Genomic DNA, 26900 nt, shown 5'->3' on the forward strand with positions numbered 1-26900 from the left:
AATGTATTCATGATGTTCTCACTCATTATATACTATTTGTAAATTTTGAACACACACAAAAAAAAGGTTATGGACTGCAGCTTTCAAAATTATAAATATTGTAAATTATCAATATTGTAACCTGATGTTTCATTTTTTTTTTTTTTTTTTTTTTTTTTTTTTTTTTTTTTTTTTGGGCAAAAACAAAAAAAAAAAAAAAAAAAACAAAAAAAGATTATGTTCTGGTTCAGAGTCCGACAGCGGACTTTTACAGAAAGACACACGCAGACTGTGTGGAACTGACCTCAGTTGCGTTTCGGCACGAGTATGTATCGACTAAAATACAGCAGATCTTTCCACACACAACTCACGCGCTAGTTGCCCGCCGGCGTTCGTGCGAGCCTCTGTGAGGGACTACATGACTGGCGCTGTAGGCCTATGGATCTTCATACTAAAAACGCGTCCTCTATCTGTTTATAGCATACGACGAACAATATCAATGCATCTCTATAAAGCAAGTTTGTTAACTGCTATTACCGGTTTCTTCGGAAACCACTCCAAAAACAATAGATCTGTGCTATGAAGAAAACTTCAATATTAAACTCCCCAGTCATGAATGACCGCTTAAGTTTAGATTACGAGAAAAAGAAAAATAGATCTATCTGTAGGGAGTTAATTATTAATTATCACAATGAGTTAATTTATTATTGTCTTAACATTAGTGGTCAACAGGGTTTATTGCTCGACCTACGATATAGAGTCTTATAGCTAGGTTATAAACATCAACTCAGATGGATGTAAGGATTGTTTTGCTGCATTTTGGTCTAAAGAATCAAGACCGGTTGTCATGTCCATTTACTAGACGCAGCTGTTCTGTTATTATGCTTCTTTCACAGTATTACTCATTAGCATAACGTTAGGACACCCTACACCTTGTCCGTCTATCGAAATAAAAGGAAGCTGGCTTATTGATTGTAAAAACCTAACATTGAACAGGTGAATAGAATTAGCATTAGCCCGGAGGTTTACCATTTCAAAAAACGTCAGGTATATATAAATATATGATCAGCGGATAAGATGTCGCTATTACGAAAATCTTACCAAAAAAACACTGGTCCCACGGCCATCCACATGTGTTTAGTGGTGGCCACTCCTCCGATTGCAGAGAGGCCAGAACATATAGAATCCGAAAGTTCCGGCATAAAATGATAAAATGGGAAAAAAGACGAAATACAGTGGCTAGAATGCGGTCAAAATAACCTTTCCAATCCCAATTAACAATAGGTTTACGATTTTCCCCTGTGGTAACACAAGGATCTGACCCCGGTTACAAATGATTGTTATAACCCAGCGGAAAATGATATTTTTTTAGAGCAAAACCCAAAGTAGCCTGCCACATTGCGTTTCGTTATTCATTTTAAAAAAAATAAGATAGTGTTAAAAGAAAATGGAATAACTCTCCCTCCATTTCTCTCAGCCGCCAAAACAAATTTTTCTCCCGCTAAAGCCATTTTAACGCTGTGATGTAGATGACTGCACTTGTGACAGTGCGCATGTTACTGATAGAACGAGCAGAGAGAGAGAGAGCCCTGGCCGTGCGCGCGCACTCTCACAGTCGTCAAACTGTCTTGCTCTCTCTCGCTCCCTCAGGCATATTAATCAAAATCAATTGAGCAATTGAATTTGACACGATGGTAAAAGATCAGAAGACCAAAGTTCATGTCGAGCATTCAGAGATGTTGTTTTCCCTGAATTACCGCTGGGTGTGAATTGTGCTAAAGAAAGAACGTTGCCTTGGCTGTACTCTGAAAATTGTTTCCGCATCAGCTGAAATAAAAAACACTTTCAAAAAATTTATATACAAATAAAAAAACTATCCAGTGATAAAATGTTTCCTTGTTGACAAAAAAATCTTGTGCAATGTCCTAAAACTCCCAGGATAATAAAACACGCTTGCCATAGTCCGCTAATGACACGTCCGATTCTCGAACTAATGACTCCTTTGAACCGATTACATTTAATGAATGGTTAAAACAACTGATCTGTCCAACACTGAACTCACGAGTCATCTGAATCGGTGTATAACAAATTGGTAACACTTTACAATATGGTTCCATTTATTAAACTCCAGTTAACTACATTAGTTAACATTAAACTATTAATAAACTGCACTTCTACAGCATTTATTAATCTTTCTAAATGTTAATTTCACCATTTACTAGTAGCCTCCATTATTTAAATAAGAAGTTTTGTATTTGGATTAAAAGAACACTACACTTTTTTTGGAAATAGGCTCATTTTACAACTTTAAACAGTTGAGTTTTACCGTTTTCGAAACCATTCAGCCGATCTAATGTGTTTTCTTCTTTAATTTCAGGGCTCCAACTAGGATTCTAGGTCTCCAAGGTCAGGGCATGCAAGAGGCCATAGACCTTTGTCAAGAGGCAGGGGAAGTTTATTTTCCTTTCTGTTTTAAATGTTCATGCAAATGTTAAATATTAAATTTTTTAATGTTCAATGTTTTATTTTATTTCAATATTGCCAGTGTTATTTATTGCTCTTTAGAATGTGGTAATAATCAGTTATTTGCACAGCTTTAAAGTAGTTCAGTTTTTTGACCATATTGTATCAATTTGCATTATTGTTCCGTCATAGCAACCAGTCATGTGGAACTAGTGAATGAACTAGTAACAGTTTGCTCTGTAACTTTACAAAACTTGTAATGAAAAAGCCTCTTTTGTAAAAATTTTCTTCAGTCGTAAATTAAATTTAGCAACAGTAGAATAAGTGGATAATAGACTTCATGCCATTAGAAATTACAAACATAGAATGTGTGTTAACTTTGGATGGTATAATGGCATGTTGTCCAACCTGTTTTGTCATTCCTGTTCACCAAATGTTTTTAAATAAATAACTGTTAACAATTTTCTTATTGTCTGCAGTTGATTGCAATGTTTTAGAATATGGGTGATTATTTTAATGATGGCTAATATTAAATCACAGTGATACAGTATTTAAATTGTACAGTGAGAAACTGAATTTACAGTGATTAACTGTTATCTAATGTTTATAGTACTGTATTGCATACAATACATAAAAAACAGTGCTTAACTGTTTTTTGTATGTAAATGCAATTGAAATCACACTATTTTTTTTTCTTCTACAGTAAAACAATCAATACTGTAAATACAACTAAAATCACAGTGTTTAATTGTTTTTTATTTTACAGTGAATACACAAAATACTGTAAATGGAAGTACAGTATCCTTACTGTAAAACGTATTCACAGTAAATTACTGGCAACAATTAGCCAGTAAGTTACTGTAAATACAACTAAAATCACAGTATTTAATTGTTTTTGATTTCATAGTGTATACATAAAATACTGTAAATGGAAGTACAGTACCCTTACTGTAAAAAGTATTCACAGTAACTTACTGGCTAATTGTTGCCAGTAAGTTACTGTAAATTTTACGGTAAATTTTTTACAGTGTATGTTCTAAGATTTTTGCAAGAAAATGAATGTTTGATATAGGCCTATAATTGTTTAAGTTATCAAAATCAACATTATGCTTTTTTGGAACAGGTGTTACAGCAGCAGTTTTCTGGTACAACACCAGTATGTAGAGAACTGTTTACAATGCTGAGAACAGCTGGGCACAAAGAGTCAAAATGAGATTTAAATAAGCTTGTTGGGAGGGGATTAACTGGTAACTTTCATATGTGATACACCCCTAATAAACATCTCAGAATCAATTTGAGAAAAGGTAGTAAAATATGTGCCAGAAAAACTAGGTAAGAAAAGTGTTGAAGAAGAAACAGGTGTAGCATGGATACGTTTTTAGACATTGTCAATTTTAGAACTGAAAAAAAAAAAGTCATAACACAATTGATCTGAAGCAGGTAGAGAGGTGCCAACATTAGCATTGAGAAGTCTATCTATAAAATACATTCAAACCTGAGGGACGCTATTTACGCTCCATTTTGTGACAAGCTGCCTTCTTAGAGCGCAGGTCATCATTATACCAAGGAGCAGAATGAGCAAATGAGACATCGCGTGACTTCAAGAGAGCTACTGAATATTGAACTGACTATTGAACGGTAAGATCCTTAGAGGGTAACAACAGAATAATGGAAAGACTATACGAGTGAAGGTGGTTTTGAATGTGTGTAGATGTGTGTTAGTTACAGGATCAGAGAATGACACTGTTCCTCTGTCATAGTCCAGATACACTCTCACACGCTCAAGCTTCTGATTAACACGAAAACCTAACCGATCAGACAATCCATACTGCACAAACCAGGCAGCAGTGTCAGATAATTCCAATCCCTTCCTCTGGTTTGATGCTGTAATTACTCCAAGACTCCACAATGAACTCTCTTTAACCTCCACATCCCAGCAGTGTGTTCCTGAGTTAAAACCCTCTGAACCCAGAACACATGGAAAGATGTCAAATCTCTCCGGATTATCAGGAAGAGGTTGTTTGTTCTCGCTTCGTCTCACACTGGTCAGATCATCAGACAGGATGAGAAGTGGACTTGCAGTGTTTGGATCCAGAATCACAGGAGCTGATGAGACACAATCAACAGGTGCTTTCATTCTGATGTCCATATAATTATCAAGAGTGAACTGTACACAGATTTTTATGAATTATGACTAGAGCCCGATCGATATATCGTTTAGCTGATATTATCGGCCGATATGAGCCTGTTGCCAATATATCGGTATCGGCGAATATGATTTTTTTTTTTACATATACCACAGATTAAATGCTTCTGAATGGTGTAATTACTTAGTTTGTCCAGCAGAGCGCACTCCATTGTTTTCTGCTGGTGACCCAGGTCACTGTAGTGTAGTAGAGATCAGAGCATGTGAGCGGAGTGGAGCGGGAGCAAGCGGGGAGCGCGAGCGGGCGGGTCTTAGACTGAGCGCAGAGCGTCGCTCTATTTCCCGCTCCAATTTCGCTCCGCTCACCACGAGTCTGAAGCATGCTCAGTCAAGCCTGACCCAGAATCCATCTGTCTTTTACTGTCATCAACAGACTATTTTCATTCAAAACTCGGCTCAATAATGGAGTTCAAAAAGTACTTCAAAAAAGAAAACGAGAAATCATACAGGTGAACTATTAAAAAACGAACTAACAGTGATTTATTTATATAATTAGGCCCATTAATTTGTTTAATTTTACAGCAGTTTTTTTTTTTTTGTACAATTGATATGAGCCAATTTAAAATGTAATCCTGTGCGCTGCGCAAAAGGTCATTTATAAGAATGTTGGCCTAATAGTTAATTTACTTTTAAAACGTTTATGTATATTTTTGTTTATATAATTTTTATTTAAATTATTAGGCCCATTTATTCGTTTAATTCTACAACAGTTTTTTTTTTTTTTTTTTTTGTACAATTGATATAAGCCAATTTAAATTTCAATCCTGCGCGCTGCGCAAAAGTTCAGTTATAAGAATGTTGGCCTAATAGTTAATTTACTTTTAAAACATTTATGTATATTTTTGTTTATACAATTTTTATTTATATTATTAGGCCCATTTATTCGTTTAATTTTACAGGAATTTTTGTGACTAATTTGTCATTTGTAATTTGAAATAAAACATTTCTATTTGAAAAATGTTGTTGTTGCTCATTAGTTCTTTAGGAGGTAAGGCTGTGGTCTAAGCTAAAAGTCATATAAAGATTTTTTTTTTTTCTTTTTTGGAGCGAGCAGGGGGCGATTTGAGTGGAGCGCGAAGCAAACTGCGTTGAGCCCTGAGCGATAATGAGCGGAGCGGCCTGATGTAGCTTTGAGCGGGGGAGCGGAGGGGTGAACAGTTCCTTGAGCGATGAGCGGAGATTCTCACCGCTCCACGCCGCTCACATGCTCTGATAGAGATGCGCAGATGAGCTCAAACTTCACCTGAGTCCGCTGCTTCAAATTATCCGCCCGCCACCTACCCGCACCTATATTTGATCGTCACATTACAATGATTCTAATGCTTAGTTTTGCATGATAATACGATGAATGGATGGTTATTTTTTAACAGTAGATTCAGTGACGTTCAGAGACTAAAGCTGATCTGCACATCACTGCACGCGTCTGTGGCGCATTAAAGCCTGTGTTTAGGCTGATACTCGACGCGTTTGTAATTTTCCATGCAGCTCCACTTCCGAAGATGCACGAGTTCATGGCGATTCTAGCTAAACATGCACGTCTGTGCCGGCATTTGTGTTAAACAGAAGCAGTTTGATGTTAAGTTCAAACTCCAGTAGGTGCTTTTTGACACTTTGACGGAAAAAAATGCATAGCATCGGCCCCCAAAAAAACCATATCGGTCGAGCTCTAATTATGACACTCGTCCTATTGATCAAACACGTCAGATATCACTGTCAGTGTTGTTACAGTAAATATTTTAGATTTGCCAATCAAATCAAATTGAGATTTGGTGTATCACTGTAACTGTAATGCCTGTTTCACACATACTCCGTCTGCAGTGCGTATGCAGTCTGTGTGTGTTATACGTATACGGTGCAGAAGCAGCACGGACTGTGCTTTCACGCAAGACGCGTTTGCAGTCCGCTACTGATCCGCGGCAAAATATTCCACAAACACAACATTTTTCCTTTACATTGATTAAAAATTTAACTTAAAAATAAAAATAATAATAATTAAAAAAGCTTTTTCATTGTGATACTCTTTTATCAATGTACAGTAACAATCTTTCATAAACTCAATGAATATAAACAATTTATTATTCATAAATTTGACTTCTAGGTTTGTATAATAAGTTGATCAAGCAAGCGGCAACACATTTAAACACAACATTTAGCCTACCTTTCTTGTTAGGCTTATCACAAACATTTAAAATTAAAACTCACCACTCACAGAAACAGTCGACTCTTGTGCCTTTTGCATTTAAATCTTTATTACAAACAATCCCATGGGTCTTAAATAACTTTGTTTTTCTGCCTCCATAAAAGTGCATATATTGTTGCCTTGTTTATCTAAAAGTGCACTTTTTCTTGTTTTAAATCTAGCCAAAAATCCATGTTGACTGTGAAACACAGTAGACTTTAATTGCATCATTTTATTGAGAAATGACTGCATTTCCATCTCAATCCATGTTATTTTTTACCGTGAACAATGCGCTGTCACTTTAATTCAGTGCATGCAGCACAGCAAAAATAGACTCGGTACGTAAACGATCGCTGCACTGCTGCAGTTGCACCGCTCCTGGAATGCACTGAGGGACCTCAACCGCATGCAATGTGAACGCTCTAATCTGTTAACATGGGTTCGTAAAAAAATACGCAACGCATACACACTGCAGATGGAGTATGTGTGAAACAGGCGTTAATATCATGTGGACCAAAGTTTTTGGCTTGTTTTCGGCTCATTTTGGTGTAGTAGCTCATCTGGTTATTTACACATAATGCTGAAATCTGTAAATATTCTCTCATGCGTCATTTCCAGTGTGTGTGTAACAGCACAGATCTTCTCCAGACTCACTGTTTTGTACTATGTCCTGCATCTTCTTCCAGACTCTGAAGGGCAGGTTGCCCAAGTAACGCGACACATGAATCAAAGCTCCAGAAGGCGTCTGTGGATCCGGCTGTGATGAGATCTGGACTCTGGAAGAACATTCAGGATCAGAACTGCAGTGGCTTTGGATCAGAAGCAGAGAGAGCAGAGACACCAGCAGATCACTCACCTTTCCATCGAGACTGGAAACTCCTGCAGAACAAACACACCATTGATAATCAAGAACTCAATCAATCATCAATCAGTCAATCAATGGATGATCTGAAATCAGACCTTCAGAAAGCAGACGTCACTGGCTTTCATCATCTCCTCCGTGTCTTTGATTGTGTGTGAAAGAGCTGAGATGTGTCTGTTCATCTCCTCCAGCTTCTCCTTCATCATCTGCTTCTTCTGCTCCTCTTCCTCCCTCAGTGCAGTGATTGTAGCTTCTTCTTCATCTCTGAGAAACTGATGAAGCTTCTCAAACTGCTGTTTAATCTGACGCTCTGTGTGCTCAGCTTGAGACTGAAATCAAAACCACATTCACTTCAATCATCTCCATCAACACACATCAACACATCACATCATTCAGATCCCAGAGAAACTCAGACACCGACATATAACAGATCCAGAAACAGATTGCTGCTCATCATTTACAAAAATAGCCAACTGAAATCCATTATATTAGATATAATAAGTCATAATTGTATATAGTGATCCTTCAGCTGTACTGAAAATTTGTGGTGGAAAGAGTACTAAGAAATTGTACTTAAGTAAAAGTATTGCTACTTAAGGAATAATTTACTTGAGTACAAGTAGAAGTACTGAAAAATAATATTACTCAAGTAAGAATAAAAAAAGTAGTTTGTTGAAAAACTACTCAAGTTACTACGTTACAAAGTATAAAGCAGTATTATTTTTCTATTTTTACCCAAAATGAGACGATGTGAGCACTGTGGAGCAGGGTTAACCCTAATCCTAACACTCATGTACTGTAATGTTTGTTTCACAAGTGAGACCCAGGAGATCCCTTATATGGACAAATGCATCAGATATCACTACAGCTGAATAGAGCCCTGCATTTCAGCCCAGCCCCGACGGGCCACGACTTTTTTACACCCCTCGGGCCGGGCTTTGGGCCAATTTTCACGTCATAGTTTTCACGCCTGGGCCTTGGGCCTGTTTTAGGCTTCTCCTTATTTTTATATTTTAGACATCCATCAATTAGTGCCGCACTGGTGGAAACAACACGAGACTGTGCTACTGCGACTGTCAAGAGTGACTCAGTGGTGTTTATTGTCCTGCCAGCAGCAGTATGGTGCATGCCGTCAGCGCAGCTAAACAGTTCTCCGTTCAAATACACGCAATAGGCTTAAGCTTGCCGCAAAGCACCGGCAAAAGTAATTACCATAAATGTGACAAGGGGAAATAATAAGGAGATATCTGTATTACTTACTAATATTTGTACTCCTGTTAAAGACGAGACGATAGAAAGCGGATCATGTTTGTTTTCTTTATTTTATTAAAGCACAACATTTTGTTGATACTGTGAGTGCACACAAATAAAAGTAGACCCTTTGCAGTTACGAATGATTACTTTTACCTTTATAAGCAAAAATGACGGCGTATCCACTTGAAAAAAATGCAAGTGATCACGCTGGCACCTCCATGTCCTGCAAAGCATCTCCGCACAATCTATTGGATATAGCGCACATTTATCTAGGTTTAACATTTAAACATTGTTATGTGCTTGAACTGTTTTATATCTATAGATTTTATTTCTAGACAATTCGAGAAGACTAAATAAATCAAAATAGACCAAACATATGACCACTGCCTCCTGGTCGTTACTTTTACGTTACCAACCTCCTGCTCTGTCTCGTGAGGCCAACACAGAAGACTTAAACTGTAATTTATCGACTGGCCGCTAGAGGCTGGCTGCAAAAGGGAGTCAATCTCATAGACTCCCCATGTTAAAATGCCCAAATTTACAAAATTAACTCATCCGTTTAAATTATATTAAGACTTAAAGTTCTGCATAATTAAGGTCGTGGCCACTTGAGTGACAGGTGGATTGCCCTGCTGTCACCACCGTCGAGATAGGTGGGAGTGGTTTCAGCAACCAGCTCCCGCCTTTTTGCCCATTTTTGATTATCCGGGAGTGACGATGCCAAGATGGCTTCAAAAACGCTCTTCGGAAATCTACGGGTGACGTCACAACGTCCATGTTTTTTACAGTCTATGGTCGTTACTTAGAAAAAACTAAAACTTATATTTAACGAACAAAAAATGCTCCAAACGTTTTACTAAATTAACTTGATAAAAAAACTAAACAAAATATAATCACTTTGCTATTACATACAAAACTGAACTATTTTAATAGTTTAACAGTAGTATAAGCTGTTTAGGGAGAAGGGGAAAAAAGACGGGCTCGGTGCCGGAAATTTGATAAGCTGTCAGACATGGGCCAGGCTAGGGCCTAAATTTGAGGCCCTTGCAGGGCTCAACAGCTGAATAACATGCAGATAGAGATGCTTTGACTGATGAAATGTGGAAGACAATAAACACACAACTGCAATGCAACGTTAATTGACATAGCTTGTATCATAGTATAAAATTTTATTAAAAAAAAGCACATGACTGTGGCAACTTTAACATTTGAAAGGATACTATGGCAAAGTTATTGTTTTCCTTATTCAAATTTATACATATACATACATATATACATATATATATATATATATATATATATATATATATATATATATATATATATATATATATATATATATATATATATATATATATATATTTTTTTTTTATGAATATATGGTTGACCTGAATAATAAAAGCTATATCATACAGTTTGAAAACATGAGCTATATTACTGCTTATCAACACTAGGGGTTTGACAATACACTTAATTCACGAGATGAGATAAAATACAGATACTTGGTTCACTAGAATGAGACAATATTTTAAAATAATTTTATAGAAACTTTCAATGACAAAATATTTGTCTTTTAATTACAAAAAGTAAAACAATGCAGTTGTACTTTGAAATATTTTAACCAATCTAGGGCTGTAACTAATGATTATTTTGGTAATCAAGTAATCTACTGATTATTTTGACAATTGAGTAATCTGATATTTTAAGTAACACAAATAGACCTAAGTGAAAACCAGGCTTTAGTATGAATATTTATATATAAATTAACGATGAGGCAATAATAATTGGCATGAGTAAAATATAAAACCAAGTAATTACATGGTTTTATTGAACAACACTGTTAAAATGCATAATGTAATAACTAACTTAGGACATTATGTATTATAACAAATACCTGCAGAGGGCACCAACGGCCTGGTGACGTTTCACTTTACAGCATGATTAAACAATGTTAAATCCATTACATTGTAATATTTGGCCACATGCAAACTCAGAAACTTTTATTTTGAAATCGCAAAAAATCTCGGTAAATTTGTTCTGGCAATCATATCGTTCTTAGGGGAAGTTGTGGCCTAATGGTTAGAGAGTTTGACTCCTAACCCTAAGGTTGTGGGTTCAAGTCTCGGGCCGGCAATACCAATAGACTGAGGTGCCCTTGAGCAACGCACCGAACCCCCAACTGCTCCCCGGGCGCTGCTCCGGGTGTGTGTTCACGGTGTGTGTGTGTTCACTGCTGTGTGTGTGCACTTTGGATGGGTTAAATGCAGAGCACCAATTCTGAGTAAGGGTCACCATACTTGGCTGTATGTTACATCACTTTCACTTTCACTTATGGAGATGAAATGATTACTCTGGGCTGTTTGCAAAGCTCCGCTCACTGCTTTTAATTAGTTTTTCTATGTAAATATGCGCTAGATGGACATTAGTGATGAGCCGATGAGCTAAAACGTCACCCCAAACCGCAGCTTCAAATAAATTGTCCACCCGCACCTATATTTTTCTCTGATTAAGATAATCGCACCCGATCGTCACATTCAGGGTTCATATGGTCACGAAAAACCTGGAAAAGTCGTGGAATTTTAAAACAGCAATTTCCAGGCCTGGAAAAGTTTTGGAGAAATAAATAAAATCAGAACATTTTGGAAAAGTCATGGAAATCTATTTCACAATTCTCTGTATAATATAATTATGCTTAATCACCTTCGAGAATTGGCTAAAAACACATCTCTTCCATCTTTATTTGACCCTCTAACTCTAGCACTCTCTATTCTAATTCTATTCTTTAAAATTCTATTTTATTTATTATACAATTAAAGGGATACTCCATCCCAAAATGAAAATGTTGTCATTAATCACTTACCCCCATGTCGTTCCAAACCCGTAAAAGCTTTGTTCGTCTTCGGAACACAATTTAAGATATTTTGAATGAAAACCTGGAGGCTTGAGACTGTCCCATAGACTGCCAAGTAAAATACACTGTCAAGGTCCAGGAAAGTATGAAAAGCATCGTCAGAATAGTCCATCTGCCATCATTGATTAAACCGTAATGTTATGAAGCGACGAGAATACTTTTTGTACACAAAGAAAACAAAAATAACGACTTTATTCAACAATTCCACGCTCTTCTGTGTCAGCCGCACTGCGCTGTTGCGCTGTTTTTTTTTTTTTTCAAACCAAAGCGTAAATACACGTAAAAAATTTGTCATTGTTGTGCGGCTGATACAGAAGAGCGTAAGCCACCTGTGTACTGCTTAGATTTGTCAAAATGGCGCTACGCTGATTTGGAGAGACACAGATGAGAGGAATTGTTGAATAAAGTCGTTATTTTTGTTTTCTTTGTGTACAAAAAGTATTCTCGTCGCTTCATAACATTACGGTTTAACTGATGGCAGATGGACTATTCTGACGATGCTTTTCATACTTTCCTGGACCTTGACAGTGTATTTTACTTGGCAGTCTATGGGACAGTCTCAAGCCTCCCTGTTTTCATCCAAAATATCTTAAATTGTGTTCCGAAGACAAACAAAGCTTTTACGGGTTTGGAACGACATGGGGGTAAGTGACTGGTGACACAATTTTCATTTTGGGGTGGAGTAACCCTTTAACAAAATCAAAAAAGACCGCTAACACTAGCTTGCTCTATTCTTTTTCTGTTCAATCTGTTTTCTTTTTATTTATTATATAATTTAGAAAACCCTTGCTACGTGTACTGCGTTAAGCTAACTGAGACTTGTTATAGCACTTGTAGGCCTATATCATTGTTCTTTTGTTGTTTTTAATTGCTTCCATTGTCCTCATTTGAAAGTCACTTTGAATAAAAGTGTCTGCTAAATAACTAAATGTAAATGTATTGAAAATGTAATCAGGTCCAGGATTGCGCATATAGCCTATATATCATTCCCGCAGCTTTCAACTTTAAAATGAGGGAAATTGCTGCAAAACATTTATTCAATATAGCATGTAGCGTGTAGACAAAAATATATATATATATTTTGTTGTCTTTTAAGCCATTCGGTACTCACACACTCCAGAGGCGCTTTTCTGTGCGCTCACAGTCACATCCAAAGCGCGTGCTGCGGTCAAATTAAGTTTGTTGCGCTTAAGTGCTTAAAGCTTGTTGTGCTTAAGTGCCCAAATACACACAAAATGACGTCAAAATTGTTGTCCTCGTGAGTTTCCTCATAAGCACTGTTGGTTTTGTCTTAAGTTAATGTAAACCGTTGCGAAAGAAAACGCACGAGTATCAGTATTGGATCCATGAAATAGGTCTTGTGACAGCAGCAGCCTAATAAAGCTGTGCCATCTGTCATTAATGTTAATCAAACAATAAAAGACAGAGAAAATCCCTCACTGCTCTTGACTAAATAATGTTTTGTTGAATAACTTTAATATGTTAATTTACAGCTTATTCAATTTCCGTAGTCTATTTAAAACACGTTCATATTTTAGAAAACATAGTTAATATTTGCATCAATGATTTATCTTACCCACCCGCGACTCACCCGCTAATAATCAGAACGCATTTTTTTATTACCCAGCCCACCCGACCCGCGGATTATCCGCAGCTCCCGCATATAACCACCATCCGCGCATCTCTAATGGACATCTTTGACCATTGCGCTTCACAGCTTTTTCAACGTGACGTGCTTCTCATCAGGCCTCGTTGCATGCGCGTCTCGTGTTTATAAGAGAAAAAAATTCTGATTGGCTAGTAATGTTAGTTTGGTTGAGAGTGAAAGCTGTGCTCCTCTCATACAATTGGTAGGCGAACTCATGGACTCGAAAGTGATATCAATAAGTTTTTATTTATAATTTTTTTTTTTTTTTTTTTAAATGTAGGGTTATTTTTTTCCGCAGCCAAAGACTGCACGCCGGAGATCTGGCACGGTGCCGGAGAACTTTAAGCCCTGTGTTATATAGTGATTTTGGAGCAAACCAAGACATTAGTCTCATAAATTGTCATGTTTGACGCTATGTTAAGCAAACATAACACCTATCCCTGTTGCTAGGAGCAACTGTTTAATAACTAATTTTAAAAAGTACATTCACGTATAAGATTATGTGGTTGTTTTTAAGAAGGGCAAAAGCAAAGAAGGGTAAGTGAAGGATTAATAGAAAAGAAAGAGCCTAAACAGTGTGAATAGAAAGGTGCCAGTAAAAAAAATTATGTGGGGTTTGGGTAAGGTTTGGCATCGTTTGAATTTTAATGTTTCAAATTCTTGTCAATTCCTAATTTTGATTCCAATATGGTAAAAAAAATAATAAATAATAATAAAAATAAATAAAAAATCTTAGATATCATCTTATTGTAAAATATTTCATAGTTAGCTGAATACTATGAATGAAAATCAACAGGCTAAAGAACACTTACACAAGGATGTGTGCAGCAGAGAAAACAGCCCGCCAGTCTTCTTGACTTGAATGGTTTAAAATCACATTGAAAGTGTAGTTTGTAATAATAACAAAGGTGGACTCCAGGGACATTTTCGGTAGGACAAAAAAAAGAGCATTTTATTTAACATGTTAACCCATACCTAGGCTTGGGAATCCAAAATCTATTCCAATTCCGGAATAGGATGCTTAAGGTCAGGAATAGTCTAGTTGTTATACAATTAAAATTTCAATTCCTCTTATTGATTCCTTTGTGCGCATTTTAATATGACTTTAAACCATTCAAGCACAAGAAGACTCGTGCACTGTTTTCTGTACTGCACACTTAGGGGCATAGCCATCCTTTCAGAAATGAGGGGAAAGAGACGTAAAAAAAAAAATTGACTTTTGTCTAATTGACAGGCTTTATGTATGTCTTTTAATTGGCTAAGAAATCAAATACACTGCTGGACGATAACCAATCATTTGTATTCTATAATATTTTTTTCTGTGTTTTCCTAATGACAATTTTAGGATTGTCTCATACAAACATATAATAAGGCAGAATAGTTTCTATAATGTTATAAATGTTATGTCAATTAGCACTGTATTCTTCATATACTATATTTATTACCAGGAAATGACCTGAAATTACCTCTTTTATTTTGCTACAGCCATAGCTGGATGCCTTTGTCCATATTATGGATTTCCTGCATGTCATAAGTTATTATTACTTCTATGGAGTCAAAGTAATATCATATATATACGCAAAAAAATAAAGTTTTCCAAAAGAAAATAAAGTTTTGCAAACGAAAATTAAAGTATTGAGGAAAATAATTTTGCTTTTTGCAAACAAAAATAAAGAATTGCAAAACATAAATGATACCCCACGAAAGCAATGATGTTTGCAATACATATTTTCCATGGTCATATCTATTTTTTTATTTGCAACAACACTGATTTTATTTTGCGTGTCGGTCTAGTTTGAGCTTGCGCTGCAGTTTTTCCTGTGCGCTTCATTTTTTCTGCGCGTCTCGCTTTGTGGCGCTGTTTTGACGTGGGGGTGGAGTCAAGGGGAAGGGGCGTGTACAACATGCCTCCCTGGAAGTGACGTCATCGGCCCGAGACGCAGCTCACTGATCCAGGTACTGTCATGATGAGCAGATGCACGCGAGTGGATCGCTTCCTTTTATTCACTAGCATTAAAACATGCATGGTTTCGTTTTATTAACTTTATTAACAAATGTATATGTGTATTAGCAGCGTTTGCTCAAGTTAAAGAAGTTGTTACCATGCACATCTGCTGTTTATTTCTCTTGATGTGCAGTCTTTTATAGCATTAAAATGTGTATTGTTTCATTTGGTTAACTGCATGTGTATTAACAGTGTTTGTTTAAAATCTCTTAACCTGTGGGAGAACACCAGCGCACAGAAGCGTTCTTTGTTCACATTAGTTCAGAGTTACTGCTAGTTTTAACGATGCTTTTGGAAAACGCAGCCCTGAAGAGTTTTGTAAATTATAGCCTATACTGTAAAAGCCCGACATGCCAATAAAGATTTTTTACTGGAAGTGCACTTTAGAGGATGAATTTAATAATTACTCTATAAATACCCTAACCCCATAATAATAAATACTAGAATTATAAAAGAATAATTCGCTAGTTTCATTTGTAAATGAAAACACTCATTTAAAGAACGTTAATTAGGTAAGCAATACACGAATTAAAAGGGGAAAATAACCATAACAATAAATATAAAAATATAGCCCTATTTAATATAATATAATTATCAATTATTATATACGGCTAGCCTATATGAATAAATGAATGATGCATTTATATAGCGCTTTATAATGTATTGTTGTACACCCAATTCGCTGTACGATCATGTGGGGGTCTCTCCTCAACCACCAGCAGTGTGCAGCATCCACTTGGATATATTATATATATATAATGATAAAAATAATAAAAGCCTTATATGCACATATATTACATAAAAAGACACGATCAACGGACTGTGGGATGGATAAAAATATTTGATCAATCTCTGATAATCTCAGGTTGCTATGGTCACGCGGGTTTGTTTATGCATTAAACTCGTGGCAAAATTAAACCAAAAAGATTCAAGCTTCATTTTTTTTTTTAATCTTACAATGACAGTCATTTATTAATTTATGCCAGGAGTTAGGTAAATGAAAAACGAAGTCGAGATCGATATAAAACTTGAGTTGTAGACCTCTTTAATGATGTACGTTATAGTTTATGAAGTGAATTGCATAATTTTACATTAAAACTAGCAGTAACTCTGAACAAATGTGAACAAAGAACGCTTCTGTGTGCTGGCGTCCTCCCACAGGTTAGATCTTAAACAAACACTGTTAATACACATGCAGTTAACCAAATGAAACAATACACATTTTAATGCTATAAAAGTGTGTGACTGGCATAAAGTTGGCTTGACGTTGGACGTTCGATTTTCGCAAATCTAGGGACCGTCTCTAAAGTTACATGCGAAACTACTATACACTTCTCTAACGTCATTAGCATGCAAGGAGAATGACTAACAGTCATGAAAACAACTGTTAACTGTTCATCCAGGTGTCAACTATAATGCACACCTTTTATATTTTTTGATAATTATTAAAATAAACTGTAAATCAAATGTAAAATATTGCTAATTATCATTACCGAATGGGCTCAAATTTAAAATATGCCATAATTTGAAGCTCAATAGCATTTGAACAGAATGACTCACTTTCATAAAAACATACTTGATTTATAGGTGTAAATTTTATCTGTAACAATGGTAGGGGGCCCAGAAATTTTGTTTTCCATAGGGCCCAGAATTTCTGGCGGCACCCCTGCTCCATCTACGTCGACTGGGCCGTGCTAAGTGAGAGCGCCCTCCACAGTGTTGACAGATGTCCGCGGTTTTCCCGCAGAATTGGGCTACTCTCGATGCGAACGACCCCCGATAACATGTGATATTTAGCCCCTGAGTGCGATATTACCAGGGGAACCCGTCAAAAACGTGTATTTTACCCCCCGGAACGTGATTTTAACGGGGGGTGCCCCCTCAAAATGCGATAGTCACATGGGTAGTGGTTTGAGTAGCAATTGGGCGGGTTTTGTTGCTGAAAACCTGGCAACCCTTGCCCTCCGGCTTCGAGTAATGATGAAAACACTGCATGTTCAACTCGTCTTTGTTTTGCATATGAATAAATCATCTGGTCATATGTACACTACCTTTTTTTTCGCCCATGTGCACACACATCCAATGCACACAGAAAAAGTGATTTAAAATGCATCTGATTGACAGATAAATCAATGAGTTAATCTATCAGCCAGATGCAGGTAAAAGACATGCACTCTTATTTCAATGTTGTTGTTAATGTTTGAGGTTATTTTACTTCGTACATTTAGTTTAACTACACTGTTAAAGAGGGCGATTTTTACCATTCATCTCGTGTGCATGTATTTTAGACACTTACATAGTTCTTGCTCCATCCATGCAATAACTTGCGTCGCTTCTATAACCGAGTTTCTATTTACCTACTAATGCTGTGTAATATGAATGGTATGACCCATTCCAGGAGCTGACAAAATAGCTCACATTCACTAAAAATACTGAAAATGCTATGCTGATTCAAAACGACAATGCCGTTTGATTTACAGTCAAAGCAAAGCTCGGTTTGAACGGCCCCGCCCCCGCAGCTGAACTGGAAGTTTTGATTGGTTTGCAACCCGAGTCAGACCTGTCTGTTAATGGCTGAAGCGCAGGGCCTCCACACCAGCAGTTTGAAAGTGCCAATCAAACAACCGGCTCGCTGTCTCTTTTTTTTTTTTTTTTTTTGTACTTTGTAATTTTTGGTGAAAAATAAATGTAGCGAAATTGAATACTTCTTTTGTTTTATATTTTCTCAAGTAGAAAGAAAAAAGTGAAAAGTAACCACAATTTCATTATACTTTCAAAGTAGAAAAAATGTAAAAATGAAGTGAAGTACTGTGCAATCGAAAGAATTTGTAAAATTAGTTACTTTCCACCTCTACTGAAAAGGGACTCTTGATCCTCTGTTTTCCTCACTCGATGTGTTGAACTGTTTTCTCAAACTCTCCTTTCTTTTTTTCTCTCTTTTTAAGTTTCTTTCTGTAAGGACTTCAGTGCTGTATTGAGCTCCTCCTAGGATTGAACAAAATAAAAATATATTACAAAACACCAGATTACGTGAAGGAAAGAGCGAGAGAATACAGTGATCATACAGTGATTATGCTGTGAAAAAGTATGATTTCTTGTTGTTGTTGTTTTGTGTGTATGTATTTCATACTAAATTGATTCAGAAATTAAAACCTAACTTACAGCTAAAAAGCAATCTGAGTAAACACGAAATATGCTTTAAATCGAACTTTGTCAAAAGCATGAAGTTGGATCAAAGGTCTTACCCAGTGACTACACTTCAGTATGACACTATTTAGTGTACACAAAAACAGTAGAAATTATGGGGCAAATACTTTTTCACAGCCATTTTACTCATATGATGTTGAGTAAAATGGCAGAGAGAAATATTTAGTGCATAAATATGATGATATCTGTGTTAAGGGATAATGTACATCCAGCCGGTTGTTCTCGCAGAATAAACTCCGACAGGGTGATCAGGACCCCGACGCAAAGCGGAAGTAGCCCGCTTATTACATGGCTACTTGCCACATAAGTAAATAATTAGACGCAAAATATTGATTTGAGTTGAAATACTTGAACGCAAAGCTTCCCGTGAAGACAGCAGTTGCGAGCAAGCGGCAAATTCAAACTAAACCAGACATTTAAGGGAAACGGTGCAGTCAAACCAAGGTATTACACAACATTTCACCACAAAATAAATTAAGGCAATAAAATAATTAAGACGAAAATATTTTAAAACTTTACCAGTTTGTTAGTTCTCTCATAATCCATTACAGCGTACAAAACAATCGTAGCAAAAATGGCAGCAGCTGGTTTTGTATGAGTCCGCGATACCAGGATGACAAAATTAAACAATTGTACACCATTTTTAAATCGAAGTTTTAATATTTTATTAGCTAAACAAACGCAAAGAAAAGCTTCCACCAAGAACAAAAATAGTTTCAAGCAAGAAGAGTACAGAGCCGACTGCTGCTTACTCCGGATGAGCCTCCTGTGTTATTAGCTTTTACAGGTTGTATTAGCGTTTACAGGCCCCTGAACAGCTTGGGGGCATTGCCTTGTGGTGGAAGAAAGCCCTGGTCAGACTATCCGTTTAATGAGGAGTAAGGACATCCTTTTTGAATCAGAAAAGTAGCTTCAAGTCCAGAACAGCAAACTCTGATAATATGTCAAAGTCTGTAGTACTTCGGTGTTTCTGCCTTTGTTGGTGAGTTTCCATTTGCATTTACTTCCATTTTACAGATGCAGTTTGTTATATATTGTCCAGTTTTACCAGATCTGGGGAAGTCGTGGCCTAATGGTTAGAGAGAGTTTGACTCCTAACCCTAAGGTTGTGGGTTCGAGTCTCGGGCTGGCAACACCAGGACTGAGGCACCTTGAGCAAGGCACCGAACCTCCAACTGCTCCCCGGCGCCCGCAGCATAAATGATACCCACTGCTCCGGGTGTGTGTTCACGGTGTGTGTGTGTTCACTGCTGTGTGTGTGCACTTTGGATGGGTTAAATGCAGAGCATGAATTCTGAATATGGGTCACCATACTTGGCTGTATGTCGCGTCACACTTTCTTTCTCCTGGAATTTGCTTAAATTCAGAATGAATTATTCCATGTAATTAAGTCACTTTGTCATCCATTTTATCATATTATGTGCCTGTGTTGTATTTTTAAGCTCTGTCTCCCAGTTTCACAGACAAGGCTTAAGCCTAGTCCCAGACTAAAATGCACGTTTGAGCAGTCTTAACTGAGGGAAAATAACTTTTCTCTGACAGATCTTAAAATATGTCAGTGTCATTGTTTTGTCTCAAGATGCACACCAGTAATGTGTTTTTCCTAAGGCATTTTTATAAAAAAAACTTTAAATATCCTAATTTTACTAAGGCCTAATCCTTTATTAAAAGCTCAGCCCTGTCTGTGAATCAAGGCCCGTATGGTATTGAGGGCACCACAAAGTTTGTTTGTTTGTTTTTGTTTTGTTTTATAAATAAAAAGAATCACATGTTTTACTTAAAATGTGATGCTACTATTTTCCTGTTCAAATAGTTTGTTTAAATTGAACTGAAGCAAAAATAAAAATCTGAATGAAAACTGAAGGATGTTGTTTACTTTGAGTGACCTTTTGATTCAAAAAACCATATTAATTGCAATCCTGCATGTTCTCTAATTGAAAAGAGTAAAAATCGAGATTGGTCTGATCATATTTCCATGTAGATTCAATGTTAAATAAGTGGTTTAGTTTAAGTTGAAGAAATGTTGATTTTTATGACCATCTTGATCCAATTTTCATCATGAAATAACATTATTTGAGGGTGCAACCCTGACGAAAAATCAATGTTAAATGATAAAATTGATTCATGATAATTTGGAATCAATGTTGCATTAACGCTTGGATTAAATGTTGGTCTGTGATCTGGGGCCTATGGCGGACTCATCGCTCCTCGCTTCATACAAACCCAGCTGTTGCCATTTTGCTACGATTGTTTTGTATGCTGTAATAGATTATGAAAGAACTAACAAACTGGTAAGGTTTTAAAACATTTTCGTCTTAATTATTTTATTGCCTTAATTATATTGTGGTGAAATGTTGTGTAATACGTGGTTTGACTGCACCGTTTCCCTTAAATGCCTGTTTAGTTTGAATTTGCCCCAACTGCTGTCTTCACGGAAGCATTTTGCGTTATTTATTTATTTTCAATATTTTGCAACTAATTATTTACTTATGTGGCAAGTAGCCATGTAATAAGCGGACTACCGCTTCGCGTCGGGGTCCTGAACACCCTGTCGGAGTTTATTCTGTGAGAACAACCGGCTGGATGTACATTATCCCTTACATAACATACCTCGGATGTCGCGACTGACCAATCAGAATAAAGTATTCCACAGAGCCGTGTAATAAGATAACTTAAGATTCTTTTCTTTACATATAAAACAAGACATTTGTCCTACCTTATGTGAAGGAACAACTTCACTGATGGGTCTGACTGTGTGACTGGCGTGTTTCTGTGAATCTCTGCACACTAAACACACCGGCTGTTTGTCCTCCAGACAGAAGAGTTTGAGTTTCTCAACTGCAGTTTTTAAGTTTTTTTTTTGTTTTTGTTTTATTTTTCTTTTGTTTTTTTTTGTTTTTTTGACTTTTTTTTTAAGCTTGTCTTTTTTTATGTAATTTCTTGTTGTTTTTTTGTTTTTGTGTTTTTTGTTTTTGTTTTTTTTTTGTTTTTTTTTATTTTTTTGTGTTTTTTTTTTATATTTTTGTTGTTTTTTTGTTTTTTTTTATTTTTTTTAATTTGTTTTTTTTTGTGTTAAATACTTCGTTTTTTTTTGTTTTTTTATCCGACTTCCCGCTAACCTGCTACGGCACGTCCGTAACTAGTTCAGTTAGTTGTACGATTGTTTATAGCTTGCTATAACTGTTGCGAAATGACAAAGAACGTTAATACCGTAAATGTTATAAATTGAAAGCACGATGAAATTTTTATTTCTTAAGACTATCAATGGTCGTTTCACATTGTCCCCATCCAGTCGTCGCTGTTAACGTGTAATGTTAAAACGTTTTAGACGAACGTGCAACCCAGCCAGTCGAGCATCATAAACCTCTCAGCATGAGTGCTGGTTAGTTTTTTTTTTTTGTGTCACTTAAGTTATAAATGTTTTAAAAAGTATATTAAACGTGTTTGTGACCATACACACCCACACAGCTGCTGACTTTGACCATCATCCAGACTAAGTAGTTTGTCTAATAACTTAATTGTACATTGGAGTAAGGTGAGTGAACATTTATAAAATTACACATTAGCAAAGCAGGAGGCATGAACCTTGAAAGTGAAAAACGCCTTATATTCAGGTGTGCATTATAGATTAGGCATATTTTCTTTTACCAGATAAATGAGCCAGAAAAGATTATATATCACTTCTAACAGTTTAAATACAAACTTAATAGTTAGTTTTTAAGATTGATGTGCGTTTGGAATTGGTAAAATTATACCAAAAAAAAATGCTCAGAAAATCAACTTGCCTAGTAATTCTGCACTAGTGTATATGCTCAAATGTAAGGTAAGTTAAGATTTTTGTAGGTGTACACTGAGTGTAAACATTAAGTCTATCAATGTATCTCAATGTAAAGTCAAGTGTAATAATATGAAGATTCTGACATAGACCTACTATGAACTTGTTTGAAATGTATTTTTAAGTTTGCCATGTTTCTATACAGGGCTGAGGGCCTGTAAGCTGCTCATCTGGGTTCCATCACAGCAAGTTCTGCTACATGTCCATACAATGAGCAATTTCTGTGCCAAGACCTGTACTAGACTAAAAACCTTTTATTTTAAGTATGATGGAGCTTCCTCGTGTTCAGATAAGTTTCAGGCAGGCCACCTGCTGTTTTCCACAAGATCCTTGCAGCTTTGTAAGTACGCAGGAATGAGAATATTAGGGTTAAGGATCAGGATATTGGTTAATTGGGGTGGGATGTAAGGGTGTGGGTGAAGACTCCTGGAACTATTATTTTAAATAAGTTTTTTTAAATCAGTTGTGTTAAACAAGAGACAGGCTGTGATTTGTGTTTTAGAAAATGATAATTTATTTGATAAGTTGTATAAAATCATTTGTGATTTGGATGATCATGTTTGTTGTTTTCAGGAAGCAATCGAAGACACTTTTCTATTGACCATCCTGTAAAAACCCACCGTTTAATTTCATTATGTTGAATCAACGGAAGTTGGAATTATCTTTGCAAACTTGACACTTACTTATTCCTTCAAATCAGGGTTTAGAGATAGAACAATGATCAAACTAAGATAAAAAATAAAAAAACCTAGGCACAGCAGGTAATGTCAGGTGAGATTGTTACAGGTTCATAAAAAATAACTATTACAGCAGGTACTTCTGTTGACTTTCAGGCAAGATCAGGGGCATGTGGATGTGATCACCCTCACATTTGTCCACTGCAATCACTGGCGGTCATCGATACATCTGTGGAAATAATTAAACATTTTTACATTTTTACTTAAAATACATCATTGAAAGAATATATGATGGGACCCATACTTAGAACAGTGTGTGTGGGAGAGAGAGATGCATTAAAAACAAAACTCTATACACACTCTTAACTGTAATGTTAAAACTTAGGTCACTATCTGAATGAGAAATGTAGCTAACTGGCCTGCTGTCACCTGCAATCTCTGTAATTTACACGAATAATTGAGAGCTATTGTTATGTACCATATTATATTTTGGTACCATAAATCAGGAAATAACTATGTGGACAATGGTAAATCATGGAAAATTCGTTGTACTTCGTTAACTGCTCGTTACTGACTTACAATGTGTTCATAAACCGACTTCATAAATCTAACGTTAGCGCGAGCAAACTTCATAGTCTAGTTAAGTTAAAGGTTAGCTTTACCCTACGTAATCTGACACCCTGTTTTTCAGCACCCGGCGTGACTTCATTTACCGGGGACATCGCTAGCCGAAGCCATTTCTCTCCGGTAAGTGTGTTCGTCCAGTCGGCTTCCCGTCCATGAAAGTGGTATTACACATTTTTTGGGCGCTTCAATTCAGCGCCTTTCAGCCGTTGTCCGTCAGGTGTCTCCGCTTCTTTTTTTTTGTGTGTGGGGTTCAGAGGATTGTACTACAGGTGCACCACAGAGTTGTTGCTGGCAGTCTGCTTCTGCATTGTGTTCGTAACATCGTTGAGTTTTTTAATTTTTATTTTTTTACAATTTTTTTGCATTTTTTAATTTTTTTTTTTTTTTTTTTGTTTTTTTTATTTGTTTGTTTTTTTTTTTTTTTTTTTTTTTTTTTCTTTTTAATTTTTTTTTTTTTTATTTTGTTTTTTTTTTTTTTTTTTTTTTTTTAATTTTTTTTTTGTTAATTTTTATTTTTTTTTTTTTATTTTTTTTATTTATAATTTTTTTTTTTGTTTAATAAATGTTTATTTTTTTTTTTTTTTTTTTTTTTTTTTTTTTTTATTTTTTGTTTTTGTTATTATTTAGTTTTTTTTGTTTTTTGTTTTTTTTTTTTTTTTTTTTTGTTTATTTTTTGTTATGTGTTGTTTTTTTTTTTTTTTTGTTTTTTTATTTTTTTTTTTTTTTTGTTGTGGTGGTGAATTTTTTTTTTGTTAAATTTTTTTTTTTTTTTTTTTGTTTTTTTTTATTTTTTTTGTTTTTTTTTTTTTTTTTATTTTTTTTTTTTTATTTTGTTTTTGTTTTTTTTTTTTTTAATATATTTTTTATTTTTTTATTTGTATTTGTTTGTTTTTTTTTTTTTTTTATGGTGTATATTTTTTTTTTTTTGATTTTTTTTTTGTTGTTTTATTTTTTTTTTTTTTTTGGTTTGTATTTATATATATGTATGTATGTATACCTATGTAGATATATGTATATATATGTATACGATAATACAACCGATAAGATATATATATGTATGTATATGTATAGGTTATGTATATGTACTGTATATATATGTATATGTATATATAATGTATATATATGTATATATATGTATATATATGTATGATAATGTATATAGATGTATATATATGTATATATATGTAATATGTATATATGTATATATGTATATATGTATGTATATGTATATATATGTATATATATGTCTTATATATATATGTATTATAATATATATGATGTATATATATATGTGATATATATATATGTAGCTTCTATATATGTGTGTGTATCTATATATATATATATTATATCATATATATATATATATATTATATATATATATATATTCATATATATATATATTATTATATATAAAATAAAAAAAATAAAAGCATGGTTGATTTTTGTAAGGGAAAAAACATGACTCATGTTTCAGTATTAGGAGTTTTCTTCTATAAAGATATTGTAGTGATGTACTAATTATGTACTAATTTTGACATGTAGGCAATTTAGTAAATTATAGTTTTGTTAAATCTTGAGTATTAAAGTCATTAGAGAGATCAGGCCAAAAATAAAGAGACTGAAAAGAAAAATAGAAGTGAAGATGCAGTTCAGGAGAGAACTTTTAATATTTTGCATGTCCCCAACCTAAGGATTTAAACTTTTTTTATGTGAGGGTCCATACAAAAAAATAGGGGTTGTACATGTTTCAGAATTTTTTTGTATGAGTTTTGAGATTTCCCGGTCTGAAATTTTTTTCTCAGTTGGCTCCTCATGGAAATTAATGGCACAGACATGCGGTTTAAATACTACACAAAGGCCAACTGAAGCCTAGCAGTGTTTAAATGTACGAACACACAAAACATCATCATCTCTAGAACTGCTCGGAGTCACTTCATGAGCATCCCTTGATTATTTTGAGAAAAACAAAAAAACTATCGTCATATCATATACAAAACGAGGCAGCAATGTTTCAAAATACACTAATGTTTCAGGAGTTTAGTTACACAGGACGTCCTTTATGCTTATTAGATAACCGTATCTGAGTTGATGTATATGCATTTATTTATTATTATTTTTTAATTAACTATTTTTCCCCAAACCATTGTTAGATGCAGTGTTTCCTGTAGTTATACAAAATTTCGTTTTAAAAACAGTATCAATAAACAATTTCTTAAATGTTAAATCTGCATTTAATTTCAGATCGATCTCAAAGTAAAAGGCAGTACTAAAGTCTGATTTTGTGGTGGATGTGTTAAAATTTGATCATCTTAATTCAAGTGATGAAGGATTGTGAAAGTCTGACAGTGTTGAGCACTACTGTGAGGTTAACCCTGCGTGGTGTAAATGTTTGAAAATGATTAACAGTTTATGGAATAATTAATTAATTAATGTTAATGAAATTTATAAAAGTAATCAAAAAGTAATCAAAATTAATCAGTTACATCACTTTAATAAAGTAATTGAAAAAGTTACACTACTATTACATTTTAAAAAAGGTAACTTGTAATCTGTAACCTATTACATTTCCAAAGTAACCTTCCCAGCACTGTCAACAATGCACACTGATACTAAAATCTGTTTTGTACCTTTAACATACACTGACAACCACCATAATAATGCAGGTGGTACAAGTAAAAGCCACATGAAAAATCGAAGTTCATCACAAGTAGGCTCTTACAACAAGCTTATACTAATATACAGTAGAGGTGGGGCAGATCCAGCCGATCATCGATACTGATATCGAACGTTATCGGCATCGATACCAACGTGAAAATATCGATACTTAAGTTTCAGTTTCTCTCGTTTTGCGACCTAGGCCGTTGTTTTGTCAAAAAATGCTGCTGCTGTGTCAACAAAGCAGAGCAAGCTCTCAAGAGTGCTAGCTCTAGCGTGCGACACTGCTCTCCTGGGTTTTACCGGCACGTGAATCCCCACTAGCGCTCCCACCGAAGTAGCTATAACTGCATGGCCGGAGATTCCAAAATGGGGCGTGAACTCCAAAA

The 26900-nt window shown here is 35.2% G+C and overlaps 1 pseudogene; it reads right to left on the bottom strand.

Moving 5' to 3' along the window:
• Positions 1–3169: 3169 nt before the first annotated feature.
• Positions 3170–26900, bottom strand: part of LOC109061880 — a 25363-nt pseudogene continuing 1632 nt past the window's right edge.

Source organism: Cyprinus carpio, unplaced genomic scaffold, assembly GCF_018340385.1.
Source record: "Cyprinus carpio isolate SPL01 unplaced genomic scaffold, ASM1834038v1 S000006565, whole genome shotgun sequence".
NCBI lineage: Eukaryota > Metazoa > Chordata > Actinopteri > Cypriniformes > Cyprinidae > Cyprinus > Cyprinus carpio.